We start from the raw sequence: 23133 nt of genomic DNA, 5'->3' as shown, positions 1-23133 counted from the left end.
CCGTTACGCTATTAACAAATTTTCAGCTTGCTATTAATCAACTTTTTTTTGTTACGCGGGATCCAGGCCTATTCGTTTTAAGTAACCTTTTTTCTAATAATGTGTTGTTGTAAAGGCATATCTGGTATCGCCGTTTATTTTATCTACGAGTACCTAATAAAATTAGCAGAATTTTAATGACAAAGCGGTGTTGGGTTTTGATTATATGTACTAATATTTTTATTTATCACAGTAAATTGTATTTACCATTCGTATTCAGTTCGTTTCCTATCTTCTCCCATACCTCGTCTTTTAATTTCGTCCTCATATAATCGTCGTGGCTGGTATCATATACGATGGGATAATTTCGAACGAGTTCTATCAGCTTTTCAACGTCTATCTCGCAAACAAAAACACAACTGAGAATTGAGTCACGCGTCCCACGATCCAAGAAAACTGTACGCCGATGACAAACCTTCCCAAGCTAGATCTGCGAACGCATGAACTGATAGTAGGATGCGCAGAACGGTCTACGCAGTCCGCCGGTGCAGGTTGTGTCTCGCTTAGGTTCAATTTGCGCCTGGCCTAAAGAAGCCTATGAGAAATTAACAATTTAATGGATGTCAAATTGTTAACAGTAAAAAGTGATTGTTGTGAAAATTAATTGATTTACTATTAAAAGAGTCAATTAAGTCCGTATTTTGTTTTGTTGTTTGGTGGAAATATAATGCTCTACAAGGAATTTGACCCACACTTGAGTGTGTTCAAGCAGTGATCTTACATAGCGAAGGACTTAGCTACCGTGCTATCGGCTCCTTATATTGGTAACAATTTTTTGCTAATGCACGATAATGCAAGACCTCACGTCCACGAACTGTAACCGAATATTTACAATAATTAAATCTTACAATTCTGGAACATAATTGGCAGAAGACTACGACTTAGTTAGCCACCCCTTATAACCTTAAAAGAGGTAGAAACAGGAGTTCTCGAGGTTTGAAATGATATTGAACAAGACCAAGTAGCATACCTCATTTGTAATATAAAAGTACATATCTCTTTTATCATCGAACATAAGCGAATGAGGATTCATAAGAGGAAAAAAAACTGAAATTAAAGCCTTATATTGAAAGCGAATCGCAATAATAAACAATAATGTAAAGAATACCTCAAAAACATGTCTGTGAACCGAAGAACAGACATTGACAAGATACCTGTATTATCAAAAACGATATCAAAGAAGTAAACTGAAATAACGGAAAATTAATTGATATAAGGTCAAGATAATAAGAAAAATAGAAATATTCCAGATAAATGTGAAATGGTAAATATTTTTTTGGCAACCTGCAATTTTACCTGTGACTCTAAATTTTTTTTAAATTCCCAAAATTTTTTTGACATCCTCCAATTTTTCCTGACTCCCTCTAGTTTATTTTTATTATATTATGTAGATTTCAAAAACCAAATATAATACATAACGGTGCGTGACACTTGGGGAGTGTCGACAGAAGTGACTACTTCTTATAGCGCGTTATTACTATTATGAGAGTTAATGAAATTTTATGTCTGATTATACTGATGATTTCTAGTAATCATAAATAATGAAGACTTGCTGAATCTATTTTACTCTGGGCTAATTAGCAAAATTTATGGAAAAGTTATTTACCAGCAAGTTTATTGCTGGAATCGAATTATAAGATCCTATATATTAATAACATAGGTATGCAAAGTCCGCAGATAGTGTGCTACTTTTTTTATAAACAAAATGGCGCCGACAAATCGTATTTTTTTCAATTATTGCTCTATAACTCCGAAGATTTTAACTTTACAACAAAAGCACTCAAATAAAAATTCACTGCAATTAAATTCTGCATAGAGATATGTTTTTCACGATTTGCTCCGACGAAAATTTTCCTCGGAAAATGCGGGTTTTCCTAACAAAAACTCTAATTTTCAAATAACGTTTTAGGTAGGTAATTATTAATTAATAATTAAATAACTTAGTGATATCAAAGCCTTCTTGGTATAGATTGTAATTCCAGAAGCCGGTGAAAATTAAACGAATGTTTTAGCAACAATTCAATTGTAAATTAACAATTTACGATCGCAATAATAACCAAAATTATCATGACACATTGATCAAACTTATAAAGATTATAAAGATGAGATGTTTATTTAACATTTTATCGACAAAATATAAATTTCCCTTTTTTTTGCATAATCTTTAAATTTTGAAAAAAAAATAGTTATAATACGCTGGTCTAATTAGTAAAGTACAAAGAAATGTTATTTACCAGCAATTTTATTGCTGGAATCGAATTCTAAGATCCTATATATTATTAATATAGGTATGCAAAGTCCGCAGATAGTGTGCTACTTTTTTTATAAACAAAATGGCGCCGACAAATCTTATTTTTTTCAATTATTGCTCTATAACTCCGAAGATTTTAACTTTACACCAAAAATTAAATAAAAATTCACCCCAATTTAATTCTACATAGAAGCATGTATTTTCCGATTTGCTGCGATGAAAATTTTCCTCGGAAAATGTAGGTTTTCCCAACAAAATCTCGAATTTTCAAATAAATTTTTTGGGCCAGTAATTATTTATCAATAATTATACAGCTTGGTTAAATAGAAGCTTTCTTGGTATATATTATAAATTCAGAAGCCGGTGAAAATAAAACGAATATTTTAGCAACAATTCAATTTTTAATTAACAATTTACAGTCGCAATAACAACCAAAATAATCATGAGACATTGATCAAACTTAGAAAGATTATAAAGATGTGATGCCTATTTAATATTTTGTCGACAAAATATAAATTTTTCATTATTTTGCATAATCTTCAAAAGTTAAAAAAAATTGTTATAAAAAAATTAACATTTCTCAGAAATTGTTTATTATATTCTAGTTTTATAAGATACTTAAAATGCGTATTTCATAGGTCTTGAAAATGAATGCTTTAAAAAAATTTTCCAACCATTTGCAAAAAAGTTATGAAACAGCAAAATAAATATACAATTTCTCCGTTGTTTATAATTTGTTTTAATTGTTTCAAAGCTTAAAAGTGAGTCTATGGTACAATCTAATTACTCAGAAAGAATGTCAAAAATTAGTGCAATGGTTATATTTTAATCAAAGATTAAAAATACTTTTTTTGTAATTTTTAGCGCAAAAGTAGGCCTGATACAGAATCGGAGCTAAAATGTTCACTCGAAGCGACTGACACGCAGCATACATTATTTATAAAAGTGTACGTCTTGCGCGGCCGGTCGTCGCTCCGAGTGAAAATTTTAGCTACAGTACTGTATGATTCTACTTTCGCGCGTGTAAATTACAAAAAAATATATTTATAATCTTTAATTAAAATATAACCATTAAACTGATAATCGATATTTTTTGTAAATAATTAGCTTGTACTTTAAACTCACTTCTACGCTTTGAAAGAAATAAAAAAAATTATAAACACCGTAGTAATCGTATGTTTATTTTGCTGTTTCATAACTTTTTTGCAAATGGTTGCAAGAAAGTTTTAAAGCATTTATTTTCAAGATATTTGAAATGCTCATTTTAGCTATTTTTTAAAATTACAATATAATAAAAACTTTCTGAGAAACGTTAATTTGTTTATAACTATTTTTTTTAAACATTTAAAGATTATGCAAAAAAATAAAAAATTAATATTTTGTCGACAAAATGTTAAATAGATATCTCATCTTTATAAGATTTCAAAGTTTGATCAGTGTATCATAATTATTTTGGTTATTATTGCGACCGTAAATTATTAATTAACAATTGAATTGTTGCTAAAATATTCGTTTAATTTTCATCAGCTTCTGGAACTATAATATAATCCAAGAAGGCTTTTACGTCACCAAATTATTTAATTATGGTAGATAATTACTTATCTAAAACTTTATTTGAAAATTAGAGATTTTGTTGGGAAAACCCGCATTTTCCGAGGAAAATTTTCATCCGAGCAGATCAGGAAAAACACGTTTCTATGCAGAATTTAATCACGGTGAATTTTTATTTGAGTGTTTTTGTTGTAAAATTAAAATCTTCGGAGTTATAGAGCAATAATTGAAAAAAACACGATTTTCGGGCGCCATTTTGTTTATAAAAAAGTAGCACACTATCTGAGGACTTTGCATACCTATATTATTAATATATAGGATCTTATAATTCGATTCCAGCAATAAAATTGCTGGTAAATAACTTTTCCCAAAAATGGCCTATTCTCCGATAATCAGCCCAGACTATTTGTGAGTTATCACAATATGATCTTAATTTTGCAATAAAATGTTGCAAATTTGTATCATAATTTTTTTTATTATTTTTACTATTATTTTAATTATTTTAATTTTTAATGAATTAAATTATTCATTTATTTAATTATGACTGTATTCAGTTGAATTCCCATTGAAAGTAGTTGATGACTATTCATTTGCTATCGATACGGTGTTTATTTGTCGAAAGTCAAATGAATTTATCTGTCGGGTAAATTCAATTCGATAAATGAACTGTTCTAATTTTTTTACTTTAATGCAATGATAACTGTTTGATTAATCTAGAAATAAAATAACAATACAAATAATAATTGGTCGACGATTTCTCCATTTAATAAATCCCTTTCTCGTCTATTTGAGTTTTCATTAAAAAGGGTTGTGCAGCATTATTTTTCTTTTATTACTAGCAATAAATTGATAATTAAAATTATGAAAGAAGGAAGCTCGCTTTCGAGTTGTTCTTCTGTTTTTGTGCTTTGTCCAAATTAAAAGATATTTCAATGATGGAGCCATAGTTTTTTCATTAAATGCTAAAAATGTTTCTATCAACAAAAATGTTAATTTTCATTACTAATAACAGGGGAGTCAATGAAGTTTTTGCTTACGGAAAAAATCAACGAAGATAGAACTTTTTGTAATTTCACTAAGAAATGTTTGTTAAACAACATATCAAAAAGTTCTACTCCAAAAGTGTTTGCTTATTTTTTTATTAAAGAAATGAACTGCGAAATTAGTTGTTTTCTTAAATACCTACGAAAATATAAAAAAAAAACTGACTTGGCCATTGAAATATTTGGAAAATTTTACACAAAAAACCTTATCTAAAGATTTTTCTAAAATTAATTATACAGCTTCTATAATTTTTTAATTATAAAGCTCAAGTCACCTGTCTCACAGTAGGCCAGGAACCGAAGCTTCTCACCTCGCAATTTTTACAGAATGGATCGATTTGCTTGAAAATTTGAGAATAAGTATTGGCTAGTCCAAGGAACAAAATCTATATGATTCCGAAAGGCGCTTTTTGCCATGGGGGTGGTTGCCACCCCATCTCGGGAGGTTAAATTTTTTTAATAATATTTTGACCGCAAGAGTTGATAAAAACATTCATTCTGAGCAAAAAATGTTCTATACATTTTTTTGATAAAATTAATAGTTTTCGATTTATTCGCTATTGAAAGTGTTAGTTCTGTATAGAAAAAAACAATATTTTTCCAAATACTCATTTACGATTCACTCAATTTTTGCCCTAGAAAAATTTTTTTCCACCAAATTCTTGGGAATTAAATAACCTTTTTATATTAAAACACTTTTTAGTATGTCTGATGCTAATCTTTCTATTCTGAAGAAAATGGCATTTTTTACCAAACTACAAAAATTCGTTTTTAGCTTTTAACACCAGTTTTTTTAAAACTTATCATTCTAAGCCACTTCTAGAATCTATTAATAATACATAAATAAATAGGAATTAATAAGGCCAATGACTAAAAACACCGCTAACTTACATTATGATGCTTCCAATTGGATTTCTCCTTTTTTTTTCAAAAAAATATATTGATTTTTAACCGTAACTTTTTATGTTTTATCTTAGGAAGTTTGGTAAAAAATAATTTTGTAGGTTTTTACAAGATTTATAAGCCTATAAATATTAAATTTTTTTAAAATGCTCAGTTGCAAAAAGAGGTGACTTTGAAAGGGTTGATAAAGGTGGTTTTTGCATGTTATTATACGTTTTAATTGTCAATAGCTCACTCAATTTTTGCCGTAGAAAAAATTTTTGCAAATAAGATTTTTGGGAATTAAATAAGCTACAATTTCATATTTAAACATTTTTTCGTATCTCTGATGCTAATCTTGCTATTCTGAAAAAGAGGCCATTTTTACAAACTACAAAAATTCGTTATTCGCTTCAACTCGCATTTTTTTTTAAAAACTAATCATTCTAAGCCGGTCAAACTTTTTGAAGCTATACATAAATAAAAAAGACTAAATAAGGTCAAGGACTTATTTTAATTCGGGTGGTGATTAGGGTGTTGCTTGCGATCACTTTTTCGCTGAAAAAAATAGGGACTGACATTCTTTTCATTATAAGTCACTTAATTTTTGAGCTAGAGATTATTTCTGGAGATAGATATTTTTAAGTACTTTAAATTAGTTTGAACAGGTTGTCCTCGAAAAATGCATAGTTTTCCCCTATTTTGACTTTGAAACTTCAATATTTAGCATTTGGCGAAGAAGAGCCAACATGTAATAAAATATAGCTCGATTACTATTTTGGTCTTAAAGAAATTAAAAAAAAACGGTTTTGTTTATTTTCCAAAAGGTACATTTTTGTTAAGAAAAGTTGTTTTGATAAAACGAAAACTTTTGGAGTTAGCACAAAACTTATTAAAAACATTGGTTTTTTTCCGATATAAAACTAATACTTTCGATAGCGAATACATCAAAAACTATCAATTTTATCAAAAAAATTTATAGAACGTTTTTTGCTTAGAATGAATGTTTTTACCAACTTTTGCGATTAAAATATAATAAAAAATTTCCACTACCGAGATGGGGTGGCAACCACCCACATGGTGAAAGCGCTTTTCGGCATAATATAAATTTTGATCCCTGGACTATCCACTACTTATTCTCAAATTTTTCAGCAAAACGATCCATTCTGTAAAAATTGCGAGGTTTTGTCCTATTTTAAGCTTCATTACTAGGACTACAGGCATTGGCGCACTGTATAGCAGCGTTCGACGCAGCGCGCGTTTGAGTTACCTAATTTAAAATAATTCTGTAAATAATTGATCAAAAGAAATTTTACAAATTGGAAATGAAAGAAGAATATTAAGGCTATCGTATATTTGTAACAAAAAGAAAACAAATATGGGCAAAGTACGGTGTGAGCGAAAAGAGAGACATAAATGAATTTTGTTTGAAAATGATTTAAAAATGTGAAATAATACAGCTTTACCTATAAAACTCTAAAACTTGCATAATTTTCTTTTCAAATATCTTGCTTAACGATGCTTCATTAAAAAAAGTCTCAAAAATTAATTTAAATGATACGACGTCTCAAAAAATGAGCGTTTATTCGGAAGTGCTCCTTTTAACTCAGCGTGTGTTGATTTATCTATTTCTAGTGCACCTTTATTGTGATTTTAGTATAGTTAGTTTTGATTTGTTTGATGTTAGTTTTAGATAAATATGCCTGAGACGGCATACTTTTTTAAAATGTTTTGTAATCGATAACCGATAGAGTTAGACTCGTAATGAAAATCAAAGTCAGTGAGCAACATTTACTTGAATATAACATTATTTTTTAATAAGGTACATATTATAGTTTTCTTTTGAAAAAACAAATTTTAAAGTATTACATGTGCCATATTAGGTACCCACATACATGTGGGTGAGATGGCATACCCTTGAAATTAAGGCAGTAATCTCGACATAAATCACAAATATTTTTTTTTAGTCCTGGGTACACCGGCACACCGGAATATGACCACTTGCCACACATTTGGCATCTTAGCCAAGTTTCTCGAGAACGAGATATTGAAAAAAGGTCATTACAAAAAATGCAAGCAGCATCTTCCTCGCCACTTGTTTCAACATCGACGGAATCGACTTTCTCCTTTCGAATTCCTCTTATAACGACTTAATGAAAAACTCTAATCATATAACAAAATTAATGCAGTAAAAAACCCGTAAGGGTAAGATGGCATACCTACGCCATCTTATCCTCTTGCTTACTATGGGCATACCTACGCTATCTTATCCTCTTGCTTACTATGCCATTTCAGGCAACATTGCATTTACCGGAGGGACCGCAGACGTTCGGATACAATTAGCGTCTCTTTGCAAAGATAATGACGTCGACTTTGCAAAGTAACAAGACACTTACTCAACACACACACTACACATTACACCTGAGTTAGTGATAAGTTATACAATTACGTGGCTAAAGGTTCTAGTTCTAAACCAAAGCCAAAATCAGAGAAAAATAAAAACATTGCATTTAGACGGTTTTTTAACCTAATTTTTCTTAACCCGCGAGTAGTCGCGCCGTTAGATAGAATCTCACATTTTATCATTTTTCGCGATAACCTGATGAAAAATTTTGCAATCTTTAAAAAAATTCGTAAGTGCCTCGGGGAAGGGTGTTGTAATGCGTAGGATTTTTTTTATTTTTTTTTATTTTTTTTCTTTTTCTTCTTTTTTTGGAATTTATGGCTTTGAGGACATACGTTTACTTATAACAAGTAAATAAAAATACTATAAAATAAAAATGTGTTGTAAATTCGTACAGTAAAACCTCGATATAACGGACTAATTGGGGGGACGGGATGTCTGTTAAAGCCGAAAGTCCGTTGTATAAAAATAGGTTTAAAATCAATCAACTCTTTTTTAAATTATGTAGGTACTGCATTTAGATACAGTGTACAAATCTGTAAGTTAAAAAAGGAATAAAGTTTTGTTCACTACTTTCTTACTTTTCTACTTTATCTAAAAACTTTCTGCAATATACTCATTTGGTTGACAAACGAATTGAATAAGCAATGTATTTTTTGGCAAAACATACAATTAAAGTTGCCACCTTCTGAATTTAGAATGCTTTCAGGGGGATTAGCAGGAGCTTTGTCTAAAATTAATAAACATTTCACCTCTTTAGGCGGTATTACCAGTTTTTCTCTTGAAATTTTCTCACTGCAGGTACATAAATCCTTTAAAAACCGATTTTTGAAAATATCTCTAGTGAACCATACGCTATTAGAGCTATAATAAATATGAAACGAGCAGTGATGATGCCTTTTGATGATTATATCTTTGACAACACTAGGTTTACGAGATTTACCAAAAATTATAGTAGTAAATACATGCGATCCATCGGCGTTAGCACAAAGCAGTGCCGAGATCCTGTCCTTGTTGTTTTTCCTCCCAGAATTCGATTTTTCATATTTTTGCATTCAAATTTTTTTACATTGATCTGATTTTTTGTCCGTTATATCCGAAGTCCTTTAATACAGGTCCGTTCTATCGAGGTTTTACTGTATTTAAATTCGTATTTTGAGATAGAATCTAACACGCGACTATTCACGTTACAGAAGTGAGCGCGACTACTCCCGGGTTAAACACATTTTTAAGATATAAATCGATACAGGCGTGATAGGCATCAGGTAAAATAACATCACAAAATTGAAAAACTTAACTTAGGTGTAAATACTTGCGAATTATAATGTGATACAAGAAAAGCCAATAAATATATTGTCCTACTTATTAAACACTCCAAAGGCTACTGCTGCCAAAACAAAACTAACATGCATAAGTGCAACAATGTTGGCAAATGCTAACTTGAGGAACTCAAAACTGTCACACAAGTCACCAAATAGTTTACGAAAAACGCGAGATATGCCATCTAAGCCAGTATGCCGCCTTGCCGTATCAGGCATATCTCCCCTAATGTTGGTAGGAATTGTTTTATTAGGAGATTACAACAAGTAATCTGCCTATTCATTCACAGCAACAGGCTAGCAAAGAAAGAAATATAACTGCACTTTCCTGACAAACTATTGAAACATAATAAATACTCGAAATAATTTTGAGATATTCTAGGTAGAACGCTAAAATTTATAGAACACCTGACGGAAACAGCAGCAAAATGGAAAACATGTAATAATTTAATACCTACAGAAACTCTGCAGCAATACATGAACGTCTGTAGCACCTAATGTTGGAAAATTCTCGAGAATGAAAAATCGGAGATTATTCTCAAGAATATTCTCGAGAATATTCTCGATATGGAGAATTTTTTGAGAATGAACCCTATGACGCGCTTAGGGATGTTGTTACAGATGTAATAGGGTATTAAAGATCACGAAATTATATACAAAATTATAAGATGACACAACAGTATTCTTTATATATACAGTATGTCCCTGTAAGTTGTATCCATATCGAAAACTTTTATTCGAAAAACTCGAAATTTGTTATTATTAATTTTACGAAAAAAAGTTATTTCTTATAAAAAGCTCTGCATGGTCCACCACCTAAAATTTAACCATCAAATATCAAATTTTTTGAATAGTATACGAGGTATGTCAAAAAGTTTGAATTTCACTCAAGAGTAAAGTAGCTTTGTTTTTCACAATATTGAAAATTGCTATTATTAAAAGTTGTTTGGAATTAAAAACTATATTCTAGCATGCAATTACATCCTTCTAATTAATTTTTTTTTTGAAAAATTATGGATAACTAACATTATTTTCAGTTATTTCAATTCAGATAACTCTTTTATTATTAATTTTACGAGATAAAGTGATTCTTAATAAAAAGTTATGCATGGTTTAAAACCTAAAATACAACTATCTTATGTCAAATTTTATCAATTTTTTATGAGGTATGTCAAAAAATATTAATTTCGCTCAAGAGTAAAATACGTATGTTTTTCAAAATATCGGTACTATAAAGGTACTTTTAGACAAGGCGAAAACGGCGGGTTCGTTAGAAAAAATATTCCCATGAGATTTTTTTGCATAATTACATTCGTGAGACATCCCAGAATAAGGTTCAAGAAGTCGCCCACGTGAAAAGTGGGCCAAATTTTTTTTAACAATTTTTTTTTAATCAAATTGCAAGAATCAATATTTTTCTCCCGGACAATTTTTTTATAGGTTTTTTGGACCATTCTGGATAAAAAATATCTCTTATAATTTTTCTCTAAAGTTGATTGTTTTCGAGTTATAAGCAATTTAAAATTGAAAAAAACGAAAAATGGCGATTTTCAAGGCTTAATAACTCGGTTAAAAGTTATTATTATGAAAGTCAGAAAGTGACTAAATCAAAGTTTAATGCTTTCCCTACAACATCCCGAAGAAATTTTTGTCATTATTTTATTACTAAGCTGTTATTTTTAAGTGATAATATTGAGCGCCATGCACGTGGTAGCCGCCTGTAAATGCTGAGTACGAGAGAGATGCCACTCCGGCAGTTCAATTGTGCATCTTACTTGCACTCACATTTACGGACATCTACCACGTGCATGGCGCTCAATATTATTACTTAAAAATAACAGCTTAGTAATAAAATAATGACAAAAATTTCTTCGGGATCTTGTAGGAGGGCCATTACACTTTGATTTAGTCACTTTCTCACTTTCATAGTAATAACTTTTAACCGAGTTATTAAGCCTTGAAAATCGCCATTTTTCGTTTTTTTCAATTTTAAATTGGTTATAACTCGAAAACGGTCAATTTTAGAGAAAAATTATAAGAGACATTTTTTATCCAGTATGGTCCAAAAAACCTATAAAAAAATTGTCCGGGCCAAAAATATTGATTTTTGCAATTTGAATAAAAAAAAATTGTTAAAAAAAATTTGGCCCACTTTTCACGTGGGCGACTTCTTGAACCTTATTCTGGGATGTCGCACGAATGTAATTATGCAAAAAAATCTCATGGGAATATTTTTCCCAACAAACCCGCCGTTTTCGCCTTGTCTATTTACTCTTGATCAAAATTCATCTTTTTTGACATACCTAGTATAAAATTGATAAAATTTGATATAATATGGTTGTATTTTAGGTTTTAGACCATCCAGAACTTTTTATTAAGAATCACTTTTTTTCGTAAAATTAATAATAAAAGAGTTATCAGAATTGAAATAACTGAAAATAATGTTACTCATAATTTTTCAATTTTTTTTTTCAATTATAAGGATGTAATTGCATATTAGAATGTAGTTTTTAATTTCAAACAACTTTTCATAATAGCAATTTTCAATATTGTGAAAAATAAAGCTACTTTACTCTTGAGTGGAATTCAAACTTTTTGACATACCTCGTATAACATTAATAAAATTTGACAGCTGATGGTTAAATCTTGGGTTTTGGACCATGCAGAACTTTTTAAAAAGAATAACTTTTTTTCGTAAAATTAATAATAAAAAAGTTTTCCATATGGATACAACTTACAGGGACATACTGTATAAAAAAAATACAAAAACAACAGAAAACACCAAATTTACTTGATAAAAAAAAATGAAATTTTCTTCTTAACAATAAATAATGAATGTGGTGATTTAATGTGAAAAAGATGAGGCCTTAGATTCAGAATCTATTTCCATCATTAGCTCATCCTATGGTCATCTACATTTTGCACTTCAATGTACTGATGAGAAGTTGTGGGATTTTGTTTTTCACGTGTCGCCAACTCACTCATACAGAGTTCAGCAGTAAGCCGGTTTCGTTTAGACGAATGGATAAAAAAACAATAAGAACTGAAACTTCTTTCAGTCGCTGCACTGGATGAAGGCATGCTTAATATATCAACTGCTATTTTAGTTCATTTTGTTCCGAAATATGTACCTTTTCAAAATACGATCGAATCTAGTTTTTCAAATGATTTTACAACGTATGGTTTTCCAAAAAAATCGGTAAAGTGCCAAATCTGCCATTATTTCAGCCGAGTCATTACCTTATTTTAAAGTTGCTAAATTATCTATAAACTCAGTTCCCTCAACTTGTTCTTCTCTGCTTAAATGAACACCATTCTAAATATTTGAACGTTTATGGCACCAAAACAATAAATACTGACACTGTAAACACCCTAGCTAGTAGTTCATGGGATTCCCCAACCCCGACTACTTCGATTTTGGTGGATTTTAACTAAAATCGCGTGATTCCCCGGCCGGCCAAAGCGAAGAAGCATTTCATGAGCGGAGCGGCAAGTAGGTGTTTGGGCTTCAAGAATAATAATGTTTAAGATGCAAAAAAATATATAAGGTGAATTGGCAAAAACAATATACATATTTTTTAAATAATAATAATTTGACCCTTATCTACTTTTTGTAAATATAGAAAGTTCTCGCAGAAAATTTTCTGGCCGAGAATATTTTCGAGAATATTCCCGTTCTCGAGAATATTCTCTTGAAAATATTCTCTTCTTATATAACTAGTAGCACCAAACTAAAAATTAAAAAGATTAAATTAAAACTGTTTCAGAAAGGCAAACTAAAATTTTAAGATTCCTATGCGTTTAAGTTTATTTGATATACTATTAGTCCTGTCGCCAGGGGGGGGGGGGTACAACAGCCTCCTTAATTCAGATGGAGTTACCCAAGTTTTTTTTATTTATTTTGACCCGTAGAATACGAATTTTTTGGGTAACAGTTGATCCGGATGTCGATAAAATTGTTATAGACAAAGAACTTGAGGAATTACATAACAGTGATTTCTCGCAAAACAAAACATCTTTTTGTATTTTTTGGGTCATTGTAGGCAAAAAATGCTCTGACAAGTTTTTTCGTAGGATGCATAGTTTTCGAGATAACCGCGGTTGAACTTTCAAAAAATCGAAAAATTGCAATTTTTGAACCCGAATAACTTTTGATTAAAAAATAAAGTAGCAATTCTGTTTACCGCATTTGAAAGTTTAAGTCAAATTATATCGGTTTTGATTATTTGCATTGCTAAAAATTTATTATTTTATTGGTAAACAAAGCTACAAACACCTAGTGCGTGAGTGATGTTTTCAATTATTTCTCATTTAAAATCTAACGAGTAGGTAGAGTAGCTACAAGTGCAAGCGAGGCAATTTCTACGTAGCATGCGTTAAAACGCATGTATTAGGCACGGGAAACACTATGTGCTTATAGCTTTGTTCAGCAGTAAAAAAATTAATTTTTAGCAATGCAAATAATCAAAACCGATATAATTTGACTTAAACTTTCAAATGCGGTAAGCAGAATTGCTACTTTATTTTTTAACAAAAAGTTATTCGGGTTCAAAAATTGCTATCTTTCGATTTTTTGAAAGTTCAACCGCGGTTATCTCGAAAACTATGCATTCTACGAAAAAACTTGTAGGAATATTTTTTGCTTAAAATGACCCAAAAAATACAGAAATATGTTTTGTTTTGCGAGAAATCGCTGTTATGTAATTCCTCAAGTTCTTTGTCTATAACAATCTTATCGACATCCGGATCAACTGTTATCCAAAAAATTCGTATTCTACGGGTCAAAATATATAAAAAAAACTTGGGTAAGTCCATCTGAATTAAGGAGGCCGTTGTACCCCCCCTGGCTACAGGACTATATAGCTAATACGCATATTAATCCTAAAATTGTAGATTGCCTTTCTAAAACAATTTTAATTTAATCTCTTTGATGTTCGATTATAAATTCTTTTTGATAAAATCGGTATCACCGCGCTAAAAAGGCAATACCATATTTATATAAAAGGACTCTCCGAGAAACTTAAAACAGTAGGAAAAAAATCAACATTTCAACAACATTTAAAACAACAAAGACATTTTAGATCTATTTTATCTAAAACTAAACCTAACAATAAACAAGAAAAAATAAAGAATTGTATTTTTATAAAATACCTTGTGAATGCGAACAATTTTATTTAGGTGAAACATCAAGATCAATAAACGTAGTAATAAGTGAACATCAGTCTTATATTAAAAATAGAGAATTTGTTAGATGTCAAATATGTCAACACGCATGGGATAATCAACATAAAGTTCAGTGGAGAGATCCAAGTATAGTCCTGGAAGAAACAGATAGTAAAAAGAGAAAAATCAAAGAAGCGGCTGTAATTATGCTAAATGAAACCAATTGTGTTGCAATTCCCTCGTTAGAGTGCAGTAGGATGTGGTTACCCATACTAAAAGAGGAAGTCAATAGAAAGAAAATACCACGATTAGTAAGTCAATAACATATCGAGGACAGTAGCTACATATTTTTAATTTTAGTATTATTTATATATCTATGTCCAAATAGTAGAAGCAGGAAAAATCAAACAGAAAACGCTAGAAGAAATGAAACTAATAGCACAGGACCGAAAAGAATGGAAGAGATGGGTGAATATGTAGCTAAATTAAACCCAAATACGACACCTGAAAGGGTATAAGGAAGGGGAGAAAGAAAGAAAGATATATCTATGTATTATTAATATTATTATCATTTAAAATAACATACATATAAAGTCAGAATTTGGTGTTAGTTTTGAGAGTAAACTAAATGCAAGAACAAATACTTACAACGTCGGGATAGTGTCACGAGGGTTTTTCCTGGTTTTTCCTCGTGATTTACTATGAAATCACTAACGCGAGAATTTTACTGTCACCGTTGCATATGGTTGTCTTTCTAAAGACAGACCACATGCTATGATTTTTTTGTGACGGATATTATTGAGTTAAAGTTGATTTCACGTAATCGAATGAACTATCTTTCAATAAAGTCGCCCCAGGAACGCAACTCATAAATATTGGCAATATCATTTTAAAGTTTCTACTTTAAAATATATAATATAATGTCTGAATTGCCGATGTAATTAAGTCAGATTAAGAGGCTACAGTAGCGATCAACAGGTAGCAACAAACGCGTTCCAAGTTTGCGGCTCTAATTTCGAATATTTTGTCGAGATATTTAGCACACATATTCGTAATATAATAAAGAATGGCGGTACAGAGCCCAATTTCAGAAATATGTTAGTACGTGAAAATTACTCTATAACTAAATAAAATATTGAAAAAGGAGCCTGTTCCGCCATTAAGAAGAAAAAAAAACTTTCTTCAAATAAACTTTTTTATCCCTTGCCTAGATTTTGTGTAATCTTGGAACTACTAAAATTTTTTATTTCTAGCAAGAAATCGAGCAATAACTAATTAGGCAACATAGAGAAATTATCACTGTCATTTTCACAAACCTGCGTTAGATTTTCTCTAATCAGTTCTGTCATCTTTATCGATATCTGTTCAGTGCAGTAGTGTGTTCATTTAAGAATTCGTTACTGTTGTTTCATAGGAAAGGAATGTTTATTGATAGTTAATTTATTATATATTTGTTGTTGTTGTATAAGTTGTTGGCCTCTTTGAAAGAATAGATTGTAGTTAATTGTGAGTTTTAGTTATATGTAGGTAGGTAAGTATATTTTACGTAAAAATATTTCGAATTCTAATGCGAGTATATCCTCCTAACTTTTAGGAGGATTTTTTATTCTAAAAATATTATCAATAGTTTAACAAAATGGAAAAAGTAAATCAAACGAAAAATAAAGTGATACCTTCCAAGAAAAAGTCCATTAAAAACCGTGCCAAAATTATGCGAAAATCAAAATTTGTTTCGCTTCACAACAAAAAATGATTATTTATTATTGTTTTATTATTAGATATTTCATGCAAATACCTTTCTAAATACCTATCTTAATATAAAATTTTCACCCAATTTGGTTTATCTTTATATCTATTTATTAATAATAAAATCGTTTTCTATTACTTCCATTTAGCGCGACTATGATATTGTCAAAATATTATTCTTAGATAATGCCAAAGATTGCCAAAGTTTATGATACTATCTCCCGAAGTTATATTTTGTTGCTACCTGTTGATCGCTACTGTTTACTCTTAAATTAAATTATTAAAAGGATTTTTTACTAAGCAACCACATTTTTTTAAATTCATTAATATTTTGTATTTTGACAACGACGTCCGATGTGGATGTTTAAACGTTAATAAAATTATTTTTTTCAAGTTAAATTATGGCTTATTTCCCAATTAGAATAGTTAGAATTAGAATTACAAAAATGCCAAAAAGAAATAGCTTCAGAACAATATTAAGTAAAACCGTAAAGATATTAAGTTTCGAGTTCAGAACTTCAAAAAGTTTTTTGAAGTATTGAATCCAAGATTTTTCCAAACGTATTGAAAAGAAATATAATGTATGTTATTTTTGAAAAGGTAATCGAACGAGCTTTAAAATGAGGTATCACTCATCCCCTTCTTCTAATTAAATATTTTGGGAGTTGCCTCTGCCTCTGCTAAAGGTTTGATGTAATTTACTGGAAAACTGGTCTACAAAATGTCCTTATCATAAATAAATTTCACGCATTTTCGCATATTTTGAGATTTTCTGTAGAGTACTAATTATATAGGGCAGCCGATATGTGAAACAATTGTGAATTTAATGATAGAAGTATATAATTTGGACCACATATACTATACATATTATAAAGGTTTAAATTTAGATATGAGGCCATCTCCGATTTTGCCTTTTACAAAAATGGCGGGGATTCAAATTGGCGACTATACATATGTGACTAATAACACGATAACTTTTGAACAAGACGTCAGCTTTCAACCAAATTTGGTATATAGGTTCTATTTTTGATTTACAAGATTGAGGTCTTGAACCAGAAGAATCGGTTTACCTAAAGTTGTGTTTTTCCTGGTTTTTAGGAAAAATATGTTGTTTTTTGTCAATTCTTTAACCCTGTATGTATTAATTGTTCAAAAAGATAATACCGCCATTGAAAAAAGCGTCAAAATATTTTTTAGGAAATATTTTCAACTTATTAATTATGTTAATTACTAATTAATAAATGCATAACGTATCTTTACATGTACTTATGTGCGGCAGATTCGTGCAAATATTATAAGACTTATTGTGCACTTACTGATAGAAGCATATAATTTGGACTACATACACTACACATATTAAAGGTTCAAATATAGATATGATGCCATCTCAGTTTTTGTTCCTTTTACAAAATCGGCGTGCATTCAAAATGGCGACTATGTGACTAATAGCAAGAGAACTTTTGAACGAGACGTCAGATTTCAACCAAATTTGGTATAAAGGTTCTACTTTTGATGAGTAATATCGAGATTTTGAACCGGATGAATCGGTTTACCAAAAGTTGTGTTTTTACTGTTTTTTTTATGTAAAAATATGTTGCTTTTTTTTCAATTCTTTTACCCTGTATATATAAATTTTTTTAAAAAATAATACCGCCATTGAAAAGAGTAAAAAAATAGTTTTTAGCAAATACTTTGAAATTTTTGTTATGTTAATTACCATTTAATAAATGCATAACGTATATTCACATGTACCTATGGGCGGCAGATTCATTTTGAATGCCCGCCATTTTTGTAGAAGACAAAATCTGAGATGGCCCCGTATCTAAATTTGAATCTTTGTATGTGTAGTATCTGTTGTCCAAATTATATGCTTGTACCATTAAATGCACAATAATTCTTATATTATTATTTGCACGAATCTGCCGCACGTAGGTACCTATAAGTGAAGATACGTTATGCATTTATTAAATGGTAATTAATTTAACTAAAAAGTTCAAAATATTTCCAAAATAATATTTTTACGATCTTTTCATCGCCGGTATTACCTTTTTTAAAAATTAATATATACAGGGGGAAAATTGAAAAACTAAACAACATATTTTTACAAAAAAATCAGGAAAACCCAACTTCTGGTAAATCGATCCTTCCGGATCAAGAACTCGACCTTATACATCAAACAAAGAACTTTTTTTTTTTTTTTTTTTTTTATTTAAAATTATTTTGCAATCTGTTGAGTGTCAACAATAAACAAAAGTAATTAAATTGACTAAGGACAAGGAAGATTTTACCCACTGGCAAAATCAAAGTACAATTTTTATAAAGTTGTGTACAAAATAATTACATTTCATAACTACTAACTCATTAGTTTAAAAGTTTACTCTAAATGGTAAGTCCAATGGTTTGAACCTCTTTAACCTACGCTGTTCTTGGGAATTATCTAGGAGGTTAAGTGCAAACTGGTTTTTATGATCCTCCAACTTGGCAATGTAAGCAGCGCTACGTTTTGTGATGACTTCTTGTACCGTATCAGTTTTAAGGTCTCGATGAATAATTCTGTTGTTGATGTACCAAGGTGCATTAGTGATGGTTCTGAGGGTTTTTGATTGGAAGCGTTGGATGATTTCGATGTTGGAGTGACTGGCTGTTCCCCATAGTTCCAACCCATATGTCCAGATTGGCATAAGTATTGCCTTATAGAGCAGCAATTTATTATCCAGAGATAGTCTTGATGAACGGCCCAATAACCAATACATATTTCTGAATTGGAGACCTAGTTGCTTTCTCTTGGTCCAGATATGTTTCCTCCATGTGAGACTTCTGTCCAAATGAATACCAAGATATTTTACCTCGTTGGCTGATGGTAATTGGTGATTGTTTAAAGTTACAGGAGGACAAGTTCCTCTTCGTGTTGTAAATGTAACTTGAATAGATTTTCCTTCATTCACTTTAATTTTCCATTCCAAAAACCAAATTTGTACTCTGTCTAGATACGCTTGAAGAATATGCGAGGCATAAATAAGGTCTGTGTGTGAGGCTAGGATTGCAGTATCGTCGGCAAATGTTCCTAGCATCATTTCTTCTGTAAGTGGTCTCTCCTCTAGTGGTTCCTGAAGAGGTGGAGGTATATCTGCGGTAAACAAGAGATACAAGGTAGGTCCCAGTACGCTACCCTGTGGTACGCCAGCTTTGATAGAATAGAGTTTGGAAATTGCATCTTGGTATTTAATAAAGTAACACCTACCTGACAAATATGACTCAAGAAGAATGTAAAAGCTGTGCGGTAATGCCTTTTTTAGCTTGTATAGGAGGCCTTCATGCCATACCTTGTCAAATGCCTGCCTAACGTCAAGAAATGCAGCTGAACAGTACCTTTTGGCCTCAAAATCAGCATTTATATGTTTTACCACTCTGTGAACTTGTTGGATTGTTGAGTGATGGGATCTAAATCCAAACTGGTGGTCTGGAATTAGATTTTTGATCCAGGGTTCGAGTTTTTTTACTAATAGTTTTTCGAAAACTTTAGACGTGATTGGCAAGAGGCTGATTGGCCTGTACGATGTAGTTTCTTCTTGAGGTTTCCCCGGTTTAAGAATGGTTATTATCTGAGACACTTTCCATTGATCAGGAAAGTAACCTAAGTTTAATATGGCATTGAATATAAACGTTATAAGTTTTATGCATTTGATAGGTAATTCTTTCAATACTTTTCCACTGATCAAGTCGTACCCTGGAGATTTTTTATCGTTTAAATTATTAATAGCCAAGATGACTTCGGACGATTTAAATTTCGGAATAGGCAAACTCATTTGATATGGACTTTGAAGAAATGAGAATACGTCTACTTCCACAGGTGAATTCACTTGATTGGGAGTAAATACTTCGGAAAAATACTCTGCAAAACAACTTGCTTTCTCTTGTGCACTACGAGCCCATTCTCTGTCCGATTTTCTAATTGGAGGTGACGGTTTCTGGGGTTGTTTCAGTTTTCTCGTGGCTTTCCATAGCGAATAATCGGTATCTTTAGTGGAATCTAAATTTTCCAAGTAGTACTGAAGTGATTGGTTTTTGAGATCTTCGAAGAGCTTTTTTAATTCCCTTGATGCACTATTGAATCTACGCTTATCAGCAGGATCTCTGGTCTGTTGCCATCTTTTCCTCAGTCTTCTCTTTAGAAAAATTTTTTCTTTGACAACTTGTGGGCAGTCATTTATTATGCATTTATTTTGTATTGTTGGTGTAGCTTGCCAGGCAGCTGATTGGATATTTGTAGTTAGTTGTTCCACAGCAAGAAAAATGTCCTCTTTGGTTTTTAGTGGAATGTCTAGAGACACCTTGTTCTCCAGGATAGATCTGAATTTTGGCCAGTGTGTGCGTCTGTTATAAAGTGAGGGGGATATTTCTTTAATAAGTACCTGGGTTCCAACTGTGAATAGTATAGGCGAGTGATCAGAAGATAAGCATGATGTAGCTTTTATATTAGACCTAGGGATGTTCTTAACTACAGCAAAATCGACCAAATCGGGGATTTTATTTCTGTCCGAGGGCCAGTATGTTGGTTCGCCGGTTGATGAATAATCCATATTATTTGACTCTATGATATTTAAGAGAACTCTACCTCTCGGAGTGATTAGTCTTGATCCCCACCTGGTATGTTTGGCATTATAGTCCCCTGCTGCTATGAAGCGGCTCCCAAGTGAATTGTAATATTCTTTAAATTGTTCGTTTGTGATAGAGTGTCGTGGGGGGGCAATAAAGCGCAGATACTGTAAGTGGTCCATCCCAGTCTTCAACCACAATATTGGTTGCTTGAATATGATTTGTTTGGTACTCGCCAGCATTATGATGTTTTATTGTATTTCTAACTATAATAGCATAGCCTCCATGTGCTGATCCATCTGGATAATTAGTAGTATATATAGTATAGTTTGGAATTTTAAGGTAACTTTTTTGTGTAAAGTGAGTTTCGGATACTAGCAGTATATCTATTTTATGAAGGTGTAGAAAGTATTTGATTTCCTGTGTATGTTGTGATAAGCCATTGGCGTTCCATGAAGCTAGTTTTAGAAACGCCTCCATCTTAGGGTTTTTTAGCAATGAGAGCGGTTAAGAGGTTTAACATTGTGCTCATTTGTTCTACCAATTGTTTGATCATATTTTTAAGTTCGAGCATGTCAGTGGATTGTTGAAGACTGGGAGCTGTATTTGATGGTATTTGATTACCAGCGGTTGCTACCTGAGCATAGGTTACATTCGGGACTACTAAGTGTTGGTTTGATTGGACAGGCTGACTTGTTGGTTTGCTTCTCAGTTGTGGAAATGCTCTTTTTTGCAGCTCTTTGTGAACTAAGCACCCACGATAGTTTGCTGGGTGATTTCCTTCACACAGCACGCATTTCACCTGGTTGTTTCTTTCTTTGTAAGAGCACTGATCAGATCTGTGGTTACCCGCGCATTTAACACATCTTGGAGAAAGGTAGCAAACATTTTTGGTGTGGCCGTAGCGTTGGCATTTTATGCACTGAGGTACTACACGTTTTTTATGTGGAGGTTCAAAAATTACTTTATAGTTCAACAATGAATCGATCTCATATATATCTTTGTTATTCTCGGCTTGTTTTAGTTCAACGTAGAACAGTGGTAATGGCTTTTTAGTACCTGATTGACGAATGTTATTGATATTTATGACTTCGTGCCCTACGCTTTGGATTTCCGCCTTAATTTCGTTGATATCTGTAGATGGATGTACATTTCTTAGTACAACTCTGAATGAGCGATCTTCCTTGAGTTGGTAGGTATGAAATTCAGTATTTTTGTCTTCTAGTGCTTTTGTTATGACAGAGTAGACTTTATTATTTTGAGGCATTATTTTTACTTGGTCATTGGCGAGAGTTTTTAATACATAAGCATCTTTTGCAATCGTTTGTAGTAGTTTGGTAAGCGGAGTAATATTTTTAACACTGTAGACAAATATTGGTGGCGTTTTAGTAGTTGTATTTGTATTTTGGCTCTGGTTTTCTTCTGTAGTTGTATCCTGATTTGCATCGTTTTGTTCTTCTGTAGCTGTATCCTGATTTGCATCGTTTTGTTCTTTTTGTAATACAGAGAATTTGTTGGAGGTCGATATTGGTGAGATTAACCAGTAATCATCTATTTTGGATTGTTTTGTTGCTCTAATATATTTTTCCGGGCTTTCAATTCGATTTCTTTTTTTGTTATGTACGTGTTTCCAATCATCTGGTGCAGATTCAGCTTGGGATTGCGATTGAACAGGTAGTACAGGATAATATTGTGCTGCACTAGTAGAAGGCTGCATCGGTTGTGAAACTAAATGCGGTTGCACGTTTTGAATACTCTGAGCTGTGTTATTATATAAGGACTGTTGAATTGGTACATATTGAATTTGCGCGTACGGTCCTGCACATTGGTTTAGTGAATTTAGTGATGGATTTATAGTAATGTCCTGTTGTGGATACTGTACATACTGAGTATTATAATTTTGACTCATGGTTTAAAGTCGTTTAGATCTGAAGCATATTCTCATGCGTTATTAAATAATATATTTTATTATCAATAATTTTGAATCTAAACACTAACCTCTTATTTACAGTTAACAGTTTTTGGTATAATAAAATATTGTTCTACTTTTCTTATTTTTTTTTAATTTTTGTTATTTTTCTTGATTTGATGTAAAAAAAAACCGCGAGAGGGGTTAATTTCAGTTCAACCCTGCGGAAA

General features: G+C 31.4%; 1 protein-coding gene across 2 annotated transcripts in view; it reads right to left on the bottom strand.

Annotated features, from left to right (window-relative positions):
- The window catches only part of LOC114338034 (uncharacterized), a 108764-nt gene that overhangs the window by 43341 nt on the left and 42290 nt on the right, over positions 1-23133 (bottom strand). The window lies entirely within an intron of this gene.

Source organism: Diabrotica virgifera, chromosome 4 (assembly GCF_917563875.1).
Source record: "Diabrotica virgifera virgifera chromosome 4, PGI_DIABVI_V3a".
Lineage (NCBI taxonomy): Eukaryota > Metazoa > Arthropoda > Insecta > Coleoptera > Chrysomelidae > Diabrotica > Diabrotica virgifera.
The sequence above is the reverse complement of the archived record's forward strand: the minus strand, read 5'-3'. Positions and strand labels throughout refer to the sequence as shown.